This window comes from Procambarus clarkii, chromosome 69 (assembly GCF_040958095.1).
Source record: "Procambarus clarkii isolate CNS0578487 chromosome 69, FALCON_Pclarkii_2.0, whole genome shotgun sequence".
Taxonomy (NCBI): Eukaryota; Metazoa; Arthropoda; class Malacostraca; order Decapoda; family Cambaridae; genus Procambarus; species Procambarus clarkii.
In genome coordinates, this window is record NC_091218.1 from 13,484,128 (window position 1) to 13,507,714 (window position 23,587).

Consider the following 23,587-nt stretch of genomic DNA (forward strand, 5'->3'; position numbering starts at 1 on the left):
CCACAGGTAACGGTAGCCACCTGCCACAGGTAACGGTAGCCACCTGCCACAGGTAACGGTAGCCACCTGCCCCAGATAACGGTAGCCACCTGCCACAGGTAACGGTAACCACCTGCCACAGGTAACGGTAGCCACCTGCCACAGGTAACGGTAGCCACCTGCCACAGGTAACAGTAGCCCCCTGCCACAGGTAACGGTAGCCACCTGCCACAGGTAACAGTAGCCCCCTGCCACAGGTAACGGTAGCCACCTGCCACAGGTAACGGTAGCCACCTGCCACAGGTAACGGTAGCCACCTGCCTCAGGTAACGGTAACCACCTGCCACAGGTAACGGTAGCCACCTGCCACAGATAACGGTAGCCACCTGCCTCAGGTAACGGTAGCCACCTGCCTCAGGTAACGGTAACCACCTGCCACAGGTAACGGTAGCCACCTGCCACAGGTAACGGTAGCCACCTGCCACAGGTAACGGTAGCCACCTGCCTCAGGTAACGGTAGCCACCTGCCACAGGTAACGGTAGCCACCTGCCACAGGTAACGGTAGCCACCTGCCACAGGTAACGGTAGCCACCTGCCTCAGGTAACGGTAGCCACCTGCCACAGGTAACGGTAACCACCTGCCACAGGTAACGGTAGCCACCTGCCTCAGGTAACAGTAGCCCCCTGCCACAGGTAACGGTAACCACCTGCCACAGGTAACGATAGCCACCTGCCACAGGTAACGGTAACCACCTGCCACAGGTAACAGTAGCCACCTGCCTCAGGTAACAGTAGCCCCCTGCCACAGGTAACGGTAGCCACCTGCCTCAGGTAACAGTAGCCCCCTGCCACAGGTAACGGTAGCCACGTGCCACAGGTAACAGTAGCCCCCTGCCACAGGTAACGGTAGCCACCTGCCACAGGTAACGGTAGCCACCTGCCCCAGATAACGGTAGCCACCTGCCACAGGTAACGGGCGCCACCTGTCACAGGTAACGGTAGCCACCTGCGACAGGTAACGGTAGCCACCTGCCACAGGTAACGGTAGCCACCTGCCACAGGTAACGGTAGCCACCTGCCACAGGTAACGGTAGCCACCTGCCCCAGATAACGGTAGCCACCTGCCACAGGTAACGGTAACCACCTGCCACAGGTAACGGTAGCCACCTGCCACAGGTAACGGTAGCCACCTGCCACAGGTAACGGTCGCCACCTACCACAGGTAACGGTAACCACCTGCCACAGGTAACGGTAACCACCTGCCACAGGTAACGGTAGCCACCTGCCACAGGTAACAGTAGCCCCCTGCCACAGGTAACGGTAGCCACGTGCCACAGGTAACGGTAACCACACCTGATCCTGGCAACCACTGTGTCGCACAGTCTGGTCGACGTTTTGTGCTGCCTACAAACAAAGGTTTCAGATCTGAACAAATCATAATTATCTATATTCTAAACCTTTTATTATGTGTAGTGATCTTGCCATCTATAATTGCTAGTATGAGGTTCTTGCTGTCGATCTTCCAGCAGACGTTTTCAAGTGCTTGAAAAGCAGACCCCTGAATCTCAAAGTATTATTCCTCCGACTGTGTGTCTTTTTAATGTACTGGTAGCTAGTTGTAGCGCAACTGGTTCTGCTAGTGTGGAGGTCAGTCAGTTGACGATTGATTGATGAAGATTAAGCCACCACAAGATGTGGCATGGGCCTGAGTAGCCCCGTATAGGTGATAGATGTTTGGAGTGAATGTGGTGTAATGCCTTGAGGTGTCTCTGGCCTCTCTGCGAGCCAGAGGACCGAGTCGTCGGTGTAGACACAGTCCTCGCTCGATCCTAGATATGTGATGGAGTTGGCAACTGAAATAGCTTAAAAACTCTACGGTAAAAACAACCTTTATTTCAGACCAGACTATGAAAAATGTAATTGGGAGGATGGAGGGAGGGCTAGATGTTAATAATTCTCAAAGTATGGCACTAGGGCCGACTTCGCTGAGCCTATCACACTCACCTCACCCCCTTGTTCCATGCGTGAAAGTTGTGTGAGACTAACCCCACACATCTGGCCTTCAGCCTCAGACTGACAGACAAACATTCTCTATTTCCAATATAGAAAAATAAATAATAAAGCAACTAATATGCAGAAGTGAATTAATAATATGTAGAACTCTATAACAAGCGGTCTGGATCCTCTCTGAGACTCGAAGAGGCGTCAGTTAACGATGTGATAGAGGCGTGAAGGATCCCGGTGACCCACGAACACAGTGGAAGCCAATTAAGGTGGCTGTGTAACAGAGCAACAGAGCATCAGGGCGGTGGCCAACATGACACAGGCGGTCATGAACTGTGTAACACAGCCAAGGACCGGGTCAACACCCTACGGGACACAGACAACCAGTCGAGAGACTGTGTAGCACAGCAGAGCTCCTGGCCTAGTGACCAACCCGACTCAAGCGGTCTTTATCTTTGCTATATAGCATAGCTGACGTCTGGAATAGATGCACGAGAGTGATGTACAGCTGCTCTACCCCCCTTCTTCTGTGGCTACGTCACCTCCTCCCCAGCATGGATATATATGTATATATAAATATATTTATATATATTTATACATATGTATATTTACCTACACATTGAAGGTCAGTACCTCACACACAACACCATGTGTGTGTTCTCATGTAAATTAAAATTCCTTATATATGACCAATAGCTTTTAATTACAGATAAAATAAAGCAATTAATATAATATCGTTTTGCCTTTTGATAGACCATAGTTTACAATAAATAAATAAATATATATATATATATATATATATATATATATATATATATATATATATATATATATATATATATATATATATATATGTCGTACCTAATAGCCAGAACGCACTTCTCAGCCTACTATTCAAGGCCCGATTTGCCTAATAAGCCAAGTTTTCATGAATTAATGTTTTTTCGTCTACCTAACCTACCTAACCTAACCTAACCTAGCTTTTTTTGGCTACCTAACCTAACCTTACCTATAAATATAGGTTAGGTTAGGTTAGGTAGGGTTGGTTAGGTTCGGTCATATATCTTCGTTAATTTTAACTCCAATAAAAAAAAATTGACCTCATACATAGAGAAACGGGTTGCTTTATCATTTCATAAGAAAATTTTTTTAGTAAATATATTAATTCAGGAAAACTTGGCTTATTAGGCAAATCGGGCCTTGAATAGTAGGCTGAGAAGTGAGTTCTGGCTACTAGGTACGACATATATATATATATATATATATTCCAGAAACGGAGGAGCTTCAAGAGATCCATAACATTTAGGCATTTGTCTTGTAACCTTTAAATACACAATAAAGGAAAAAAAAAAAAATATATATATATATATATATATATATATATATATATATATATATATATATATATATATATATGTCGTACCTAGTAGCCAGAACGCACTTCTAGGCCTACTATGCAAGGCCCGATTTGCCTAATAAGCCAAGTTTTCCTGAATTAATATATTTTCTCTATTTTTTTTCTTATGAAATGATAAAGCAACCCATTTCATTATGTATGAGGTCAATTTTTTTTATTGGAGATAAAATTAACGTAGATATATGACCGAACCAAACCAACCCTACCTAACCTAACCTATCTTTATAGGTTAGGTTAGGTTAGGTAGCCGAAAAAGTTAGGTTAGGTTAGGTTAGGTAGGTTAGGTAGTCGAAAAACAATTAATTCATGAAAACTTGGCTTATTAGGCAAATTGGGCCTTGCATAGTAGGCTGAGAAGTGCGTTCTGGCTACTAGGTACGACATATATATATATATATATATATATATATATATATATATATATATATATATATATATATATATATATATATATATATATATATATATATATATCGACGTATGCGTTAACAACACTCCTCTTGTACCTGTCTGGGCAGTCGCTGTTGGCATTTAGGCACATTCCTATGTTTGTTAACAAACATAGGAATGTGCCTAAATGCCAACAGCGACTGCCCTGACAGGTACAAGAGGAGTGTTGTTAACGCATACGTCGACCGTGCTCTCAGCCACAGCTCAGAATGGAAGCAAGTCGACGAAGAACTCTGTAGGGTAAGGCAGGTTCTAGTCAATAACGGCTTCTCCAATGGTTTCATCGAAGACATCATAAGAAGGAAAGTGAAAAGCCATGCAACCTCCGAAGAGACAACTAACACAACACCTATACCCCCTATTAGACTATTTTACAGGAACTTCTTTTCCACAGCTCATAAAACGGAGGAAAGGGTCCTGAAAGATATTGTTAATAGAAACGTTATCCCTACAGACAAAAATCAGAGGATACAACTGACGATTTACTATAAAACCAGAAAAACGGCCAGCCTACTCATGAGAAACTCTCCAGACACAAAACAGAACGCTTTAAAAGAGACTAACGTCGTCTATGCCTTCAAATGCCCACTTGGGGACTGTAAGCTCCAAAAAACCCAGTATATAGGCAAGACAACAACATCTCTTTCTAGGCGTTTAACGATGCATAAGCAACAGGGCTCCATTAAGGAACATATAATCTCTTCCCATAACCAAACCATCGCCAGAGAAATCCTAGTAAACAACACAGAAATCATCGATAGATACAGCGATAGCAGGCGGCTTGACGTTTGCGAGGCACTACACATCAAGAAGTCAACACCAGCAATCAACAGCCAATTATTGCACAACTATATTCTACCCACCTCAAGACTCCGCTCCAATATAGAAGCATCAAGAAATATGGACCTATAGGCTTTCTACAAACACTTCTATTCAATACCCATTGTTTCTGTTCTGTCTTGTGTTGATACTTTTAATACCCTATTAATATCCCCTATTGTTCTGTCTTCTGTTAATGCCACATCACCCTTCCCACCTCACTAAAATGTAGATATAAAATCAGAGAAACGCAAGTTCTAATCAGTTGTGTATTTGTGAAGTCTTTGAAAATGTAATAAGTTTTACGAAACGCGCCCGTGTCGCGTCAGACTAGAAATAAAAATGAATTTTGGAGAAGAGATTTTTGATTTACCTCCAACAGTGAAGCGTAATGTACGAAAGATTGAGAAAATTCGTGTTAGAATTATTAATCTTACTTTTTCGGTCATATTTAATAATATATGTCTACAGGAAAGACTGCTACCAAAATATACTAATATATATATATATATATATATATATATATATATATATATATATATATATATATATATATATATATATATATATATATATATATATATATATATATATATATATATATATATATATATATATATATATATATATATATATATATATATATATATATATATATATATATATATATATATATATATATATATATATATATATTTCATATATATATATATATATATATATATTTCAATTAAAGTTGTGATCAATGATGGGAAGTGAAGCGGGGATTGCCAGAGAGGTTCACCAACAAGCCTCAGGCAGTAATTGTGACAATATTAACAGTCCCGCGTCCAGAAGTATTTGGGCCATGTATGATCAGTACTGAGATTAACGGTCTACCTGAGGGAGAGAGAGAGAGAGAGAGAGAGAGAGAGAGAGAGAGAGAGAGAGAGAGAGAGAGAGAGAGAGAGAGAGAGAGAGAGAGAGAGAGAGAGAGAGAGAGAGAGAGAGAGAGAGAGAGAGAGAGGAAGAGAGAGAGTAGTATCTATTCTACTCTCCCCCCTCCCCTCCCCTCGTAAGACCCGGGGGGGGGAGTACAGAAACCACTTGTCGCTGCCTTTTCACCTCATGCCTCTCTTCACCTTGCAGAAAATAGGTACCATGGATCCTAAATTCATAAGCGTCGTGAATTTCTCCTTTAAATTGGTGTGTCACAATGGTGCCAAATGTTTCAGAGGTTCAACAAATGTTACGGAGGTTCAACAAATGTTACGGAGGTTCAACAAATGTTACGGAGGTTCAACAAATGTTACGGAGGTTCAACAAATGTTACGGAGGTTCAACAAATGTTGCGGAGGTTCAACAAGTTGTCATTGAAAAGTTATTTGGTTTGGTTCACCATCGCCTCGATAGATGTCACTAGTGTCTATCTTTTGACCAATCAGAGAGGTCAGGTCATCGTTATGTAGAGAGACAGTCACAGTAACGGGGCTGACAGTTACCCTAGCCCATCCCTCAGGTCTGAAAATAAAAGAATTGACGACGTTTCAATCATTCAAGGACTCTTGTGAGACGACTTTTCGGTCCGTCCTGGACCCTTCTGTGACGACGTTTCGGTCCATCATGGACCCTTCTGTGACGACGTTTCGGTCCATCATGGACCCTTCTGTGACGACGTTTCTGTCCATCCTGGACCCTTCTGTGACGACGTTTCGGTCCATCCTGGACCCTTCTGTGACGACGTTTCGGTCCATCCTGGACCCTTCTGCGACGACGTTTTGGTCCATCCTGGACCCTTCTGTGGCGACGTTTCGGTCCATCCTGGACCCTTCTGTGACGACGTTTCGATCCGTCCTGGACCCTTATGTGACGACGTTTCTGTCCGTCCTGGACCCTTATGTGACGACGTTTCTGTCCGTCCAGGACCCTTATGTGACGACGTTTCTGTCCGTCCAGGACCCTTATGTGACGACGTTTCTGTCCGTCCAGGACCCTTCTGTGACGACGTTTCGATGAGTCGTGGACGAATTCCACGTCGTGTATAATTCATCTTATCGTTTAGCGCCTTTAGCCTATCACACTGCCGGTTCAGCTGGAGAAATGACCAATTACAGCCATGCGTCCGGAGACCGGCGAGGTCACTGTATCAGCCAAGTGTCTGGACACGGGCGCCTTCGCTCACACTTAAGCCATATTCCTTGAACGGCCCTCACAATATATCAGTCTTTCATATATGGCATATATAGCGGTAAGCATTATCAACGCATCTATACGCTATTAACATCATGATGTCATTTGCTACACACTGTTTTTCTCATACAAATTTATTTCCAAATAAAATCAAATAAACATTCACGTGCTACGCTCACCATCAACATTTTATAGTAAACATCCATGTTTATATATATTTTTTTAATTTACATAATTCTGAGAGATTTAAGGAAGCTTTGTGTAATTTGAGGTAAAGCAAAATACCCTCATTAAAAAAAATGTATAATACTTTGTGATGTATTCATAATAACTCTTATATCTCTCTGTCTTCCTGTTGATATATAATACTTTAAGCATTATTAAGAAAGCTACGATAATAATTGAATTTACCTGAGCGCTCACAGGATCCAGTTCTCTCTCAGGGCCGGAGACAGATGGGGGCGCCTGGACAAATCCTGTATACACAATCCCTGGACAAATCCTGTATACACAATCCCTGGACAAATCCTGTATACACAATCCCTGGACAAATCCTGTATACACAATCCCTGGACAAATCCTGTATACACAATCCCTGGACAAATCCTGTATACACAATCCCTGGACAAATCCTGTATACACAATCCCTGGACAAATCCTGTATACACAATCCCTGGACAAATCCTGTATACACAATCCCTGGACAAATCCTGTATACACAATCCCTGGACAAATCCTGTATACACAATCCCTGGACAAATCCTGTATACACAATCCCTGGACAAATCCTGTATACACAATCCCTGGACAAATCCTGTATACACAATCCCTGGACAAATCCTGTATACACAATCCCTGGACAAATCCTGTATACACAATCCCAAATCCTCACAAATCCAGTGTTTTCCGCTTAAATTTCAGATATTTTATCATTAAAAGATTTGAAATATCCCTCGCATTTTCAGTCTCGCTTCAGACATATAACATTAATGATTTTGAAGTATCTATGACATTTTATATTTCATATATTATATAATAATGATGAGCAAAGCCAAGTTAACACCTTCTTTAGTGGATTATGTAATATAATGATGATATATAATGTGATATAACTCCAGCCTCGTCACCCAGACGCCATAGTCTTCCGACACTTCTGCAATCACTACTACTAATTACATTACTAATTACCGGTAATATCTTCTCACATATATAATAAAATTAAATCCCTTCACTTCTGTATGTGTGAATCTCTACATAAAACTCCTAAATACATAAAGTATGGGTTTTTATCCCATAATAATAATAATAATAATAAAAATACTAATACACAGAGAAATCAGATTATCGTGAAATATCAATGAACAGGAGCCGTGCTGACGGCTCGAACCCTAGAGTGTACCTGGGAATACCCTAGAGTGCAGATTCGAACCCTCATTACGGCTCCTGTGGCTTGGTTCATTAACAATGACGGGAATTCATTCATTAGTATGAACGTATACAAAGGTCATAAGGGGAAGGTACCTGTGTTGAGGGGACAGGCAGCCAGTGTGCTTATATACAGGTTAGGCTTATATAAAGGTCTCTCAAGGTCAAACTTCTGCCCCTCCCCCCCCCCTTCCCCGAAGGATGCGACCCCGACAACAAGCTGACTAACTCCTTGGTACCTACTTACAGCTAGGTGAACAGATGCATTAGGCGATAAGAAATGTGCCCAACCTTTCCTTTCTCGCCTGGGATTCGAGCCAGGAATTCTCGAGTGTGTGGCGAGAACGAATCCGACTGTGCTACCGGGACCCCCTAACTCAGATGAAATGAAGTCATTACTATACAAAGCGCAATTAACCGCTATAGTAATTAACCCGGTGTAATTAACCCCTATAGCATGTCCTAGAGTATATTGTATTATATAAATATCAAACATTATTTTTGACCAGCATCATCATATTAAAGATGCAATTAAACTCATCATATTAAAGTTGCAATTAAACTCATCATATTAAAGATGCAATTAAACTCATCATATTAAAGATGCAATTAAACTCATCATATTAAAGATGCAATTAAACTCACCATATTAAAGATGCAATTGAACTCATCATATTAAAGTTGCAATTAAACTCACCATATTAAAACTGCAATGAAACTCATCATATTAAAGTTGCAATTAAACTCATCATATTAAAGTTGCAATTAAACTCATCATATTAAAGTTGCAATTGAACTCATCATATTAAAGTTGCAATTAAACTCATCATATTAAAGTTGCAATTGAACTCATCATATTAAAGTTGCAATTAAACTCACCATATTAAAGTTGCAATTAAACTCATCATATTCAAGTTGCAATTAAACTCACCATATTTAAGTTGCAATTAAACTCACCATATTAAAGTTGCAATTAAACTCACCATATTAAAGTTGCAATTAAACTCACCATATTTAAGTTGCAATTAAACTCACCATATTAAAGTTGCCATTCAGACTGCCCAATGTTGATAATACTGTCAAAGAATAAATATTATAATGTAGAATCTATAACACATTTATTTCCTTATCTAGAATAATGGGCTTTAATAAATAAATTACTAAAAGTAATATATCACATTACTGTCTGTACTGTACTCCAGTATCTGGGTCTAGGTGAGGCTTAATAGTCTATTATTTAGTGTTTAGGTGAGGCTTTATAGTCTATTATTTAGTGTTTAGGTGAGGCTTAATAGTCTATTATTTAGTGTTTAGGTGAGGCTTAATAGTCTATTATTTAGTGTTTAGGTGAGGCTTTAAAGTCTATTATTTAGTGTTTAGGTGAGGCTTAATAGTCTATTATTTAGTGTTTAGGTGAGGCTTAATAGTCTATTATTTAGTGTTTAGGTGAGGCTTAATAGTCTATTATTTAGTGTTTAGGTGAGGCTTAATAGTCTATTATTTAGTGTTTAGGTGAGGCTTAATAGTCTATTATTTAGTGTTTAGGTGAGGCTTAATAGTCTATTATTTAGTGTTTAGGTGAGGCTTAATAGTCTATTATTTAGTGTTTAGGTGAGGCTTAATAGTCTATTATTTAGTGTTTAGGTGAGGCTTAATAGTCTATTATTTAGTGTTTAGGTGAGGCTTTATAGTCTATTATTTAGTGTTTAGGTGAGGCTTTATAGTCTATTATTTAGTGTTTAGGTGAGGCTTAATAGTCTATTATTTAGTGTTTAGGTGAGGCTTAATAGTCTATTATTTAGTGTTTAGGTGAGGCTTAATAGTCTATTATTTAGTGTTTAGGTGAGGCTTAATAGTCTATTATTTAGTATTTAGGTGAGGCTTAATAGTCTATTATTTAGTGTTTAGGTGAGGCTTAATAGTCTATTATTTAGTGTTTAGGTGAGGCTTTATAGTCTATTATTTAGTGTTTAGGTGAGGCTTTATAGTCTATTATTTAGTGTTTAGGTGAGGCTTAATAGTCTATTATTTAGTGTTTAGGTGAGGCTTAATAGTCTATTATTTAGTGTTTAGGTGAGGCTTAATAGTCTATTATTTAGTGTTTAGGTGAGGCTTAATAGTCTATTATTTAGTGTTTAGGTGAGGCTTAATAGTCTATTATTTAGTGTTTAGGTGAGGCTTAATAGTCTATTATTTAGTGTTTAGGTGAGGCTTAATAGTCTATTATTTAGTGTTTAGGTGAGGCTTTATAGTCTATTATTTAGTGTTTAGGTGAGGCTTAATAGTCTATTATTTAGTGTTTAGGTGAGGCTTAATAGTCTATTATTTAGTGTTTAGGTGAGGCTTAATAGTCTATTATTTAGTGTTTAGGTGAGGCTTAATAGTCTATTATTTAGTGTTTAGGTGAGGCTTAATAGTCTATTATTTAGTATTTAGGTGAGGCTTAATAGTCTATTATTTAGTGTTTAGGTGAGGCTTAATAGTCTATTATTTAGTATTTAGGTGAGGCTTAATAGTCTATTATTTAGTATTTAGGATTTCTACACATTACATCTTGAGGTTATCTTGAGATGATTTCGGGGCTTTTTAGTGTCCCCGCGGCCCGGTCCTCGACCAGGCCTCCACCCCCAGGAAGCAGCCGGTGACAGCTGGCAAACACCCAGGTACCTATTTTACTGCTAGGTAACAGGGGCATTCAGGGTGAAAGAAACTTTGCCCATTTGTTTCTGCCTCGTGCGGGAATCGAACCCGCGCCACAGAATTACGAGCCCTGCGCGCTATCCACCAGGCTACGAGGCCCCCCGAGGGGGGGGGGGGTAAAATGTGACCCATCGCCGTTTTTTAGTAATTAACATATTTTCGGTATAAAAATTAATACTTTCAAACTGCAAATATGTGCAGAAAAACAGATTTTGGTTCCAAAATAAGGCTCAGGAGTCAGATTTGGGATATTTTGGATATTTTGAAAACTGTAGGGGGGTTTGTGCAAAATGTGATCCATCGCCATTTTTAGTATTTGGCATATTTTGGGTATAAAAAGTCGTAATTTCAAACTGCAAATATGTGCAAATGGCTAGAATACCGTCATAGTGACAGTATTGGGCAGCGCCACTCATCCTGTGAGTGGACACACCGCCATAGTGACAGTATTGGGCAGCGCCACTCATCCTGTGAGTGAACATACCGCCATAGTGACAGTATTAAGCAGCGTCACTCATCCTGTGAGTGGACACACCGCCATAGTGACAGTATTGGGCAGCGTCACTCATCCAGTGAGTGGACACACCACCATAGTGACAGTATTGGGCAGCGCCACTCATCCTGTGAGTGAACACACCGCCATAGTGACAGTATTGGGCAGCGTCACTCATCCAGTGAGTGGACACACCACCATAGTGACAGTATTGGGCAGCGTTACTCATCCTGTGAGTGAACACACCGCCATAGTGACAGTATTGGGCAGCGCCACTCATCCTGTGAGTGGACACACCGCCATAGCAGCATGTACAACACTCCCCAATAGGAAGAAAACCCGCTGGGTTGTTCATCCTGTCACTTGTACCCTGACACAGCTGGGACTTGCTTAACGGTCTCAAGTGAACAGCTTATCAAACAAGAAGATTAACATTCGTCAACCCTTAAAAGCTTACGTTATCTTGTGGTGCAAAATGGGGAAATCTTTTAAGAACAGTATCAATACTTGACAAATAGTGTTTCCTAACTCAAACAATGTGAGGTTTATTATTCTACACATATTCCTAATGTCTCTCAGGTGTTCACATTCACGTAGATAGTGGTCAAGGCGGTGTCCATCACTCTCATCAGATTCTGCAACTTCGCTGATTAACAGTTGTTTCCATACCGAATCTCCATGGATATTTGTATCTAAGACGGATTCACAATATATTGCTGATTCTTTCCCTCGTCCTCCTCCTCTTCGGCCATAATGATTGGGATTGCCAGCAACAACCATGTTGTACCATCGTACAGATTCACTGGTTTGTGCTTCTATCCTCCTTTCCTCAGTTACCTTGTACGGTGATGTTGCCTGACAATACCTCTAATTTGTAGTAGAGTCTTGGGCATGAAGTATTCAATATGGTCTCCTTCAGCGCCTTCAGCAGCCAGCACATCTGCTCGTTCATTCCCACATATTCCAACATGGGAGGGGAGCCCCAACATGGGAGGGGAGCCCCAACATGGGAGGGGAGCCCCAACATGGGAGGGGATCCCCAACATGGGAGGGGATCCACAGGAACTTGATGACTCTTCCCTGGTTGGTAAGTACTCTCACAGCTCTCTTGATCTCAGCGACTATTGCAAGGTTTTCTGCCAGATATTTACTTAAGCTTTGCAGCGCTGTTTTAGAGTCAGTGCAGATCACTGCACCATTAGTGTTTCGTTCAAGGAATCTTAACGCCATAACAATGGCAGTTAGCTCTGCTGGCGTTGAAGAGGCATAGTTCTCAATACGGGCTTTTCCTTCATTCCCGCGTTGAAAGGCATTATTCCTAATTACCGTGTATGCTGCACCAGCCCTGCCATTGACAGGGTTAGATGACCCGTCAGTGTAGCTTTGATCTAGTTCATTTCCGGCTTCTTTATCAACTTCCTTGAGATACATGTGACTCATTTCTTGTGGTATCATATTGGATTTTTTCGTTGCCATTTCAATGATTGAGTAGTAATGGTCCTTGGCGCAGAGGCTACATTTCTGGACGGGCTGCTGACACCTGTTGGTGGGGGTGGGAGTACTCGTAGCACCTGAAGAACTGTTGAATCTTGTAGATCCGTTCCTTCTTCACTCGGTACAGTGGTATCTTGATGCTAAAGCAGTAGAATCCTTGTGCTCATCCAGTTGTACTCACTTAATTGTGCTTGCGGGGGTTGAGCTCTGGCTCTTTGGTCCCGCCTCTCAACTGTCAATCAACTGGTGTACAGGTTCCTGAGCCTATTGGGCTCTATCATATCTACACTTGAAACTGTGTATGGAGTCAGCCTCCACCACATCACTGCCTAATGCATTCCACCTGTTAACTACTCTGACACTGAAAAAGTTCTTTCTAACGTCTCTGTGGCTCATCTGGGTACTCAGTCTCCACCTGTGTCCGCTTGTTCGCGTACCACCCGTGTTAAACAGTTTATCTTCATCTACCCTGTCAATTCCTCTGAGAATTTTATAAGCAGTGATCATGTCTCCCCTTACTTCTCTGTCTTCCAGTGTCGTAAGGTGCATTTCCCGCAGCCTTTCCTCGTAACTCATGCCTCTTAGTTCTGGGACTAGCCTAGTGGCATATCTCTGAACTTTTTCCAGCTTCGTCTTGTGCTTGACAAGGTACGGGCTCCATGCTGGAGCCGCATACTCCAGGATTGGTCTCACATATGTGGTATACAAGATTCTGAATGATTCCTTACACAGATTCCTGAAGGGTGTTGTGTGGAAGCTTAGAGGTCTCCGACCTTGAGACGAAGGTGAGTCTCGAGGTCGGAGACTTGTCGTCGACGCCTCCGAGGACCGCCCAAGAATATACCATCATCTTGTGTTTTCCGGAGCCTTATCTTATCAGATAAGGTTTCCGGAGCTTATCAGTTTTTATGCTGACGAGGATGTCTTGGACTGGGTTGCCCGTGAGCCACTGGCTGGTCTCGCTGATAAAGGCCATTCTTAGGGGCCCGGAGTTGGCGTGGGAAGTGGGACTTGAGGTGTGTGTGTTTTGATGAATTGACTCTGGTGGTCCATCAGTCTTTCGAGGTCCTTGTCGCTCTCGAAGTCGAGTATGGCGTCCGTTCCTTCTAGGCCGATGGCCTCGAAGTCGAGTATGGCGTCCGTTCCTTCTAGGCCGATGGCCTCGAAGTCGAGTATGGCGTCCGTTCCTTCTAGGCCGATGGCCTCGAAGTCGAGTATGGCGTCCGTTCCTTCTAGGCCGATGGCCTCGAAGTCGAGTATGGCGTCCGTTCCTTCTAGGCCGATGGCGATGGGTGTTATGCAGGCTGTGTCGTATGGAATCTTCACGAGGTCGTTAGCGTCGAATGCATGGTCGTTAAGTGAAGTAAGCCGGGGCTTTAAATCGTTTGTGACGCATTGAAATGAGAGCAAGAGCCCTACGTTCAGCTGACGACCCGTCAACGAGACGCAATGCGTCGACGCTATTAACGTTATGATGTCATTTGCTACACACTGTTTTTCTCATACAAATTTATTTCCAAATAAAATCAAATAAACATTCACGTGCTACGCTCACCATCAACATTTTATAGTAAACAAACATGTTTATATATATTTTTAATTTACATAATTCTGAGAGATTTAAGGAAGCTTTGTGTAATTTGAGGTAAAGCAAAATACCCTCATTAAAAAAAATGTATAATACTTTGTGATGTATTCATAATAACTCTTATATCTCTCTGTCTTCCTGTTGATATATAATACTTTAAGCATTATTAAGAAAGCTACGATAATAATTGAATTTACCTGAGCGCTCACAGGATCCAGTTCTCTCTCAGGGCCGGAGACAGATGGGGGCGCCTGGACAAATCCTGTATACACAATCCCTGGACAAATCCTGTATACACAATCCCTGGACAAATCCTGTATACACAATCCCTGGACAAATCCTGTATACACAATCCCTGGACAAATCCTGTATACACAATCCCTGGACAAATCCTGTATACACAATCCCTGGACAAATCCTGTATACACAATCCCTGGATAAATCCTGTATACACAATCCCTGGACAAATCCTGTATACACAATCCCTGGACAAATCCTGTATACACAATCCCTGGACAAATCCTGTATACACGATCCCTGGACAAATCCTGTATACACAATCCCTGGACAAATCCTGTATACACAATCCCAAATCCTCACAAATCCAGTGTTTTCCGCTTAAATTTCAGATATTTTATCATTAAAAGATTTGAGATATCCCTCGCATTTTCAGTCTCGCTTCAGACATATAACATTAATGATTTTGAAGTATCTATGACATTTTATATTTCATATATTATATAATAATGATGAGTAAAGCCAAGTTAACACCTTCTTTAGTGGATTATGTAATATAATGATGATATATAATGTGATATAACTCCAGCCTCGTCACCCAGACGCCATAGTCTTCCGACACTTCTGCAATCACTACTACTAATTACATTACTAATTACCGGTAATATCTTCTCACATATATAATAAAATTAAATCCCTTCACTTCTGTATGTGTGAATCTCTACATAAAACTCCTAAATACATAAAGTATGGGTTTTTATCCCATAATAATAATAATAATAATAATAAAAATACTAATACACAGAGAAATCAGATTATCGTGAAATATCAATGAACAGGAGCCGTGCTGACGGCTCGAACCCTAGAGTGTACCTGGGAATACCCTAGAGTACAGATTCGAACCCTCATTACGGCTCCTGTGGCTTGGTTCATTAATAATGACGGGAATTCATTCATTAGTATGTACGTATACAAAGGTCATAAGGGGAAGGTACCTGTGTTGAGGGGACAGGCAGCCAGTGTGCTTATATACAGGTTAGGCTTATATAAAGGTCTCTCAAGGTCAAACTTCTGCCCCTCCCCCCCCCTTCCCCGAAGGATGCGACCCCGACAACAAGCTGACTAACTCCTTGGTACCTACTTACAGCTAGGTGAACAGATGCATTAGGCGATAAGAAATGTGCCCAACCATTCCTTTCTCGCCTGGGATTCGAGCCAGGAATTCTCGAGTGTGTATCGAGAACGAATCCGACTGTGCTACCGGGACCCCCTAACTCAGATGAAATGAAGTCATTACTATACAAAGCGCAATTAACCGCTATAGTAATTAACCCGGTGTAATTAACCCCTATAGCATGTCCTAGAGTATATTGTATTATATAAATATCAAACATTATTTTTGACCAGCATCATCATATTAAAGTTGCAATTAAACTCATCATATTAAAGTTGCAATTAAACTCATCATATTAAAGTTGCAATTAAACTCATCATATTAAAGTTGCAATTAAACTCACCATATTAAAGTTGCAATTAAACTCATCATATTAAAGATGCAATTAAACTCATCATATTAAAGATGCAATTAAACTCATCATATTAAAGTTGCAATTAAACTCATCATATTAAAGTTGCAATTAAACTCATCATATTAAAGATGCAATTAAACTCATCATATTAAAGTTGCAATTAAACTCATCATATTAAAGATGCAATTAAACTCATCATATTAAAGTTGCAATTAAACTCATCATATTAAAGTTGCAATTAAACTCATCATATTAAAGTTGCAATTAAACTCATCATATTAAAGATGCAATTAAACTCATCATATTAAAGATGCAATTAAACTCATCATATTAAAGTTGCAATTAAACTCATCATATTAAAGTTGCAATTAAACTCATCATATTAAAGTTGCAATTAAACTCATCATATTAAAGTTGCAATTAAACTCATCATATTAAAGTTGCAATTAAACTCACCATATTAAAGTTGCAATTAAACTCATCATATTAAAGTTGCAATTAAACTCACCATATTAAAGTTGCAATTAAACTCACCATATTAAAACTGCAATTAAACTCACCATATTAAAACTGCAATTAAACTCACCATATTAAAACTGCAATTAAACTCATCATATTAAAGTTGCAATTAAACTCACCATATTAAAGTTGCAATTAAACTCACCATATTACAGTTGCAATTAAACTCACCATATTAAAGTTGCAATTAAACTCACCATATTACAGTTGCAATTAAACTCACCATATTTAAGTTGCAATTAAACTCACCATATTAAAGTTGCAATTAAACTCACCATATTAAAGTTACAATTAAACTCATCATATTCAAGTTGCAATTAAACTCACCATATTTAAGTTGCAATTAAACTCACCATATTAAAGTTACAATTAAACTCATCATATTAAAGTTGCAATTAAACTCACCATATTTAAGTTGCAATTAAACTCACCATATTTAAGTTGCAATTAAACTCATCATATTAAAGTTGCAATTAAACTCACCATATTAAAGTTGCAATTAAACTCATCATATTAAAACTGCAATTAAACTCACCATATTAAAACTGCAATTAAACTCACCATATTAAAACTGCAATTAAACTCATCATATTAAAGTTGCAATTAAACTCACCATATTAAAGTTGCAATTAAACTCACCATATTACAGTTGCAATTAAACTCACCATATTTAAGTTGCAATTAAACTCACCATATTAAAGTTGCAATTAAACTCACCATATTAAAGTTACAATTAAACTCATCATATTCAAGTTGCAATTAAACTCACCATATTAAAGTTGCAATTAAACTCACCATATTAAAGTTACAATTAAACTCATCATATTCAAGTTGCAATTAAACTCACCATATTAAAGTTGCAATTAAACTCACCATATTAAAGTTGCCATTCAGACTGCCCAATGTTGATAATACTGTCAAAGAATAAATATTATAATGTAGAATCTATAACACATGTATTACCTTACGTAGAATAATGGGCTTTAATAAATAAATTACTAAAAGTAATATATTACATTACTGTCTGTACTGTACTCCAGTATCTGGGTCTAGGTGAGGCTTAATAGTCTATTATTTAGTGTTTAGGTGAGGCTTAATAGTCTATTATTTAGTGTTTAGGTGAGGCTTAATAGTCTATTATTTAGTGTTTAGGTGAGGCTTAATAGTCTATTATTTAGTGTTTAGGTGAGGCTTAATAGTCTATTATTTAGTGTTTAGGTGAGGCTTAATAGTCTATTATTTAGGCTTTAGGTGAGGCTTTATAGTCTATTATTTAGTGTTTAGGTGAGGCTTAATAGTCTATTATTTAGTGTTTAGGTGAGGCTTAATAGTCTATTATTTAGTGTTTAGGTGAGGCTTAATAGTCTATTATTTAGTGTTTAGGTGAGGCTTAATAGTCTATTATTTAGTGTTTAGGTGAGGCTTTATAGTCTATTATTTAGTGTTTAGGTGAGGCTTTATAGTCTATTATTTAGTGTTTAGGTGAGGCTTAATAGTCTATTATTTAGTGTTTAGGTGAGGCTTAATAGTCTATTATTTAGTGTTTAGTAGAGGCTTTATAGTCTATTATTTAGTGTTTAGGTGAGGCTTAATAGTCTATTATTTAGTGTTTAGGTGAGGCTTAATAGTCTATTATTTAGTGTTTAGGTGAGGCTTTATAGTCTATTATTTAGTGTTTAGGTGAGGCTTTATTGTCTATTATTTAGTGTTTAGGTGAGGCTTTAAAGTCTATTATTTAGTGTTTAGGTGAGGCTTTATTGTCTATTATTTAGTGTTTAGGTGAGGCTTTATTGTCTATTATTTAGTGTTTAGGTGAGGCTTTATTGTCTATTATTTAGTGTTTAGGTGAGGCTTTATAGTCTATTATTTAGTGTTTAGGTGAGGCTTTATTGTCTATTATTTAGTGTTTAGGTGAGGCTTAAAGTCTATTATTTAGTGTTTAGGTGAGGCTTTATTGTCTATTATTTAGTGTTTAGGTGAGGCTTTATTGTCTATTATTTAGTGTTTAGGTGAGGCTTTATTGTCTATTATTTAGTGTTTAGGTGAGGCTTTATTGTCTATTATTTAGTGTTTAGGTGAGGCTTTATAGTCTATTATTTAGTGTTTAGGTGAGGCTTTAAAGTCTATTATTTAGTGTTTAGGTGAGGCTTTATTGTCTATTATTTAGTGTTTAGGTGAGGCTTTATTGTCTATTATTTAGTGTTTAGGTGAGGCTTAATAGTCTATTATTTAGTGTTTAGGATTTCTACACATTACATCTTGTGGTTATCTTGAGATGATTTCGGGGCTCTTTAGTGTCCCCGCGGCCCGGTCCTCGACCAGGCCTCCACCCCCAGGAAGCAGCCCGTGACAGCTGACTAACACCCAGGTACCTATTTTACTGCTAGGTAACAGGGGCATAGGGTGAAAGAAACTCTGCCCATTGTTTCTCGCCGGCGCCTGGGATCGAACCCAGGACCACAGGATCTTAAGCCCAGCGTGCTGTCCGCTCGGCCGACCGGCTCCGGCTACATGGGTTAAGCGATATCAAGATATACACAATATTGGAATGTGGCTAATATTCGTAGCCTTTATGTATTTGGGTTGATTAGATACAAAGGGTTTAAGGTGTTACTTTGTTGCTGTTGAATGGTTCACATGTGTAGTATCTCTCAAGCGTCTGTACTGAACCACTCATGGAGTTAGATGATGATTGACTACGGGCTCACCATAGCCCGTGCTACTTGGAACCTTTTGTTCCAGGTGGCGAATCTTAAACAACAACAACAATGATTGATTGACTGATGAAGACTAAGCCATCCAGGAGGAGGCACGGGCATGAATAACCCGTAGGTGCGATCATGTTGTTGTTATAGATTTAGCTACTCAGAACGAAGAGTCCATGTAGCACGGGCTATGGTGAGCCCGTAGTGGACTTACCCGGCACAGGAGCGGGGCAAGTAGCACGGGCTATGGTGAGCCCGTAGTGGACTTACCCGGCACAGGAGCGGGGCAAGTAGCACGGGCTATGGTGAGCCCGTAGTGGACTTACCCGGCACAGGAGCGGGGCAAGTAGCACGGGCTATGGTGAGCCTGTAGTGGACTTACCCGGCACAGGAGCGGGGCAAGTAGCACGGGCTATGGTGAGCCTGTAGTGGACTTACCCGGCACAGGAGCGGGGCAAGTAGCACGGGCTATGGTGATCCCGTAGTGGACTTACCCGGCACAGGAGCGGGGCAAGTAGCACGGGCTATGGTGATCCCGTAGTGGACTTACCCGGCACAGGAGCGGGGCAAGTAGCACGGGCTATGGTGAGCCCGTAGTGGACTTACCCGGCACAGGAGCGGGGCAAGTAGCACGGGCTATGGTGATCCCGTAGTGGACTTACCTGGCACAGGAGCGGGGCAAGTAGCACGGGCTATGGTGAGCCTGTAGTGGACTTACCCGGCACAGGAGCGGGGCAAGTAGCACGGGCTATGGTGATCCCGTAGTGGACTTACCTGGCACAGGAGCGGGGCAAGTAGCACGGGCTATGGTGAGCCCGTAGTGGACTTACCCGGCACAGGAGCGGGGCAAGTAGCACGGGCTATGGTGAGCCCGTAGTGGACTTACCTGGCACAGGAGCGGTGCAAGTAGCACGGGCTATGGTGAGCCCGTAGTGGACTTACCTGGCACAGGAGCGGTGCAAGTAGCACGGGCTATGGTGAGCCCGTAGTGGACTTACCTGGCACAGGAGCGGGGCAAGTAGCACGGGCTATGGTGAGCCTGTAGTGGACTTACCTGGCACAGGAGCGGGGCAAGTAGCACGGGCTATGGTGAGCCCGTAGTGGACTTACCTGGCACAGGAGCGGGGCAAGAAGCACGGGCTATGGTGAGCCCGTAGTGGACTTACCTGGCACAGGAGCGGGGCAAGTAGCACGGGCTATGGTGAGCCCGTAGTGGACTTACCTATCACAGGAGGGGGGCAAGTAGCATGGGCTATGGAGAGCCCGTAGTGGACTTACCTGGCACAGGAGCGGGGCAAGAAGCACGGGCTATGGTGAGCCCGTAGTGGACTTACCTGGCACAGGAGCGGAGCAAGTAGCACGGGCTATGGTGAGCCCGTAGTGGACTTACCTGGCACAGGAGCGGGGCAAGAAGCACGGGCTATAGTGAGCCCGTAGTGGACTTACCTGACACAGGAGCGGGGCAAGTAGCACGGGCTATGGTGAGCCCGTAGTGGACTTACCTGGCACAGGAGCGGGGCAAGTAGCACGGCCTATGGTGAGCCCGTAGTGGACTTACCTGGCACAGGAGCGGGGCAAGTAGCACGGGCTATGGTGAGCCCGTAGTGGACTTACCTGGCACAGGAGCGGGGCAAGTAGCACGGGCTATGGTGAGCCCGTAGTGGACTTACCTGGCACATTAGCAGTGTTGTGAGACACTTGGGAAAAGGTATTAAGTGCAACTAATGGACCAATTAGAATTAAGATTCCCATCTCATTATCTGCACGTATATAATTCATCAAGTATATTATACTTGTTCCATATTAAATAGTTAGGGAAGAAATATTTTTTATCAGATTTCATTAGCTTCAGTATTTAATGTTATTAAATATAATATTAGCCTAGAATTTATCAAAGAATTTACAATTTAAATTATGGGTGAATGGTACTTGTGAAAATAATTGGTATTAACAGATATATTGACTCAAGGAATGTATTGATTTCTCTTCCTTTAAATTGAGAACATTTAATAATAATTATATCATTCACCTAGGCTCTATGAGATATTCACCTGGGCTCTATGAGATATTCACCTGGGCTCTATGAGATATTCACCTGGGCTCTATGAGACATTCACCTGGGCTCTGTGAGACATTCACCTGGGCTCTAAGAGACATTCACCTGGGCTCTATGAGACATTCACCTGGGCTCTATGAGACATTCACCTGGGCTCTGTGAGACATTCACCTGGGCTCTATGAGACATTCACCTGGGCTCTATGAGACATTCACCTGGGCTCTATGAGATATTCACCTGGGCTCTATGAGATATTCACCTGGGCTCTATGAGATATTCACCTGGGCTCTATGAGATATTTACCTGGGCTCTATGAGATATTCACCTGGGCTCTATGAGATATTCACCTGGGCTCTATGAGATATTCACCTGGGCTCTATGAGATATTTACCTGGGCTCTATGAGATATTCACCTGGGCTCTATGAGACATTCACCTGGGCTCTGTGAGACATTCACCTGGGCTCTATGAGACATTCACCTGGGCTCTGTGAGACATTCACCTGGGCTCTATGAGACATTCACCTGGGCTCTATGAGGCATTCACCTGGGCTCTATGAGACATTCACCTGGGCTCTATGAGACATTCACCTGGGCTCTATGAGACATTCACCTGGGCTCTATGAGACATTCACCTAGGCTCTAGGAGACATTCACCTGGCCTCTATGAGACATTCACCGGGGCTCTAGGAGACATTCACCTAGGCTCTATGAGACATTCACCTGGGCTCTATGAGACATTCACCTGGGCTCTATGAGACATTCACCTGGGCTCTATGAGACATTCACCTGGGCTCTATGAGACATTCACCTGGGCTCTATGAGACATTCACCTGGGCTCTATGAGACATTCACCTGGGCTCTATGAGACATTCACCTGGGCTCTATGAGACATTCACCTGGGCTCTATGAGACATTCACCTGGGCTCTATGAGACATTCACCCAGGCTCTATGAGACATTCACCTGGGCTCTATGAGACATTCACCTGGGCTCTATGAGACATTCACCTAGGCTCTAGGAGATAGAGCTCTTGTTTAATGCCAGGAAGTGTCAATGACAAATCAAAATAATTATTTAATAATATTTTATGATAACCTCAAATGCTATATTTTAGTATTTTCATAAAATACACATTTAATACGAGTTATATAGACACTAAAACATGTATTACAGGCATGATGGGGTCCGCTGATCTCAGGTGTTGGCAGTTCCTTCCCTCCGTCGCATCCTATATCCTTATCTAGTAAGGATATAGGATAGTACTTAGCCCTTTCTAAGTTCTATATAGTCGTAATGGCTTGGCTGTTGTTACTGTTTAAGATTCGCTAGCTAGAACAAAAAGTTCCAAGTAGCACGGGCTATGGTGAGCCCGTCTTGTTGCAATGGCTTGGCGTTTTACCCCCCCACCCCCCCCCCCCCTGGCAATTCCCTTCCCGGTTGTAAAGTGGAGAAAATTCATGTTCTTATATATGTCAGTCCTATATGTCAGCCCTATATATGTTCTTATATATGTCAGTCCTATATGTCAGTCCTATATATGTTCTTATATATGTCAGTCCTATATGTCCGTCCTATATATGTTCTTATATATGACAAGATGGTAAGTCCCGCTGTTCTCAGCGGGGCTTACCATCTTGGAGGCCCGCTGAGGCGCCGGAGCCTACAGGTGAAAGTTCTTAGGAAAATTTGCGGTCATAAACAGTTTGTTGAATCGTGGAGTGACTGCCAAGATGGCTGTAAGACGGAAAGGCTTTCAAGATCTTGCATAGCGGCTTGGTGAATCAGGCTCCAGGGAGTTACAGAGCTGTTGTGGGCTGCATCACAAACAAGGGCGGTTGTCGCTTGTAGTTTATCTTGTTAGTTAGATAAACATACACTCACACGCTACCCTCCACCCCCCCCCCTCCCACCGTCATGACAATATCTGGGGAGGATTGACTGGGAACTAATCCGTAACTGTTCGCCCTTGTTCGCTCAAAAGTAATTGGGGATATAGGAAGGG

General features: G+C 41.3%; 1 protein-coding gene across 1 annotated transcript in view; it reads left to right on the forward strand.

Moving 5' to 3' along the window:
- The first annotated feature begins 1,722 nt into the window (after nt 1-1,722).
- The window catches only part of LOC123772235 (dentin sialophosphoprotein), an 89,833-nt gene continuing 67,968 nt past the window's right edge, over nt 1,723-23,587 (forward strand). Inside the window, exon 1 of the mRNA XM_045765317.2 lies at nt 1,723-2,609. The gene's annotated coding sequence lies outside the window, so the exon portion shown is untranslated. The remainder of the gene's footprint in view (nt 2,610-23,587) is intronic.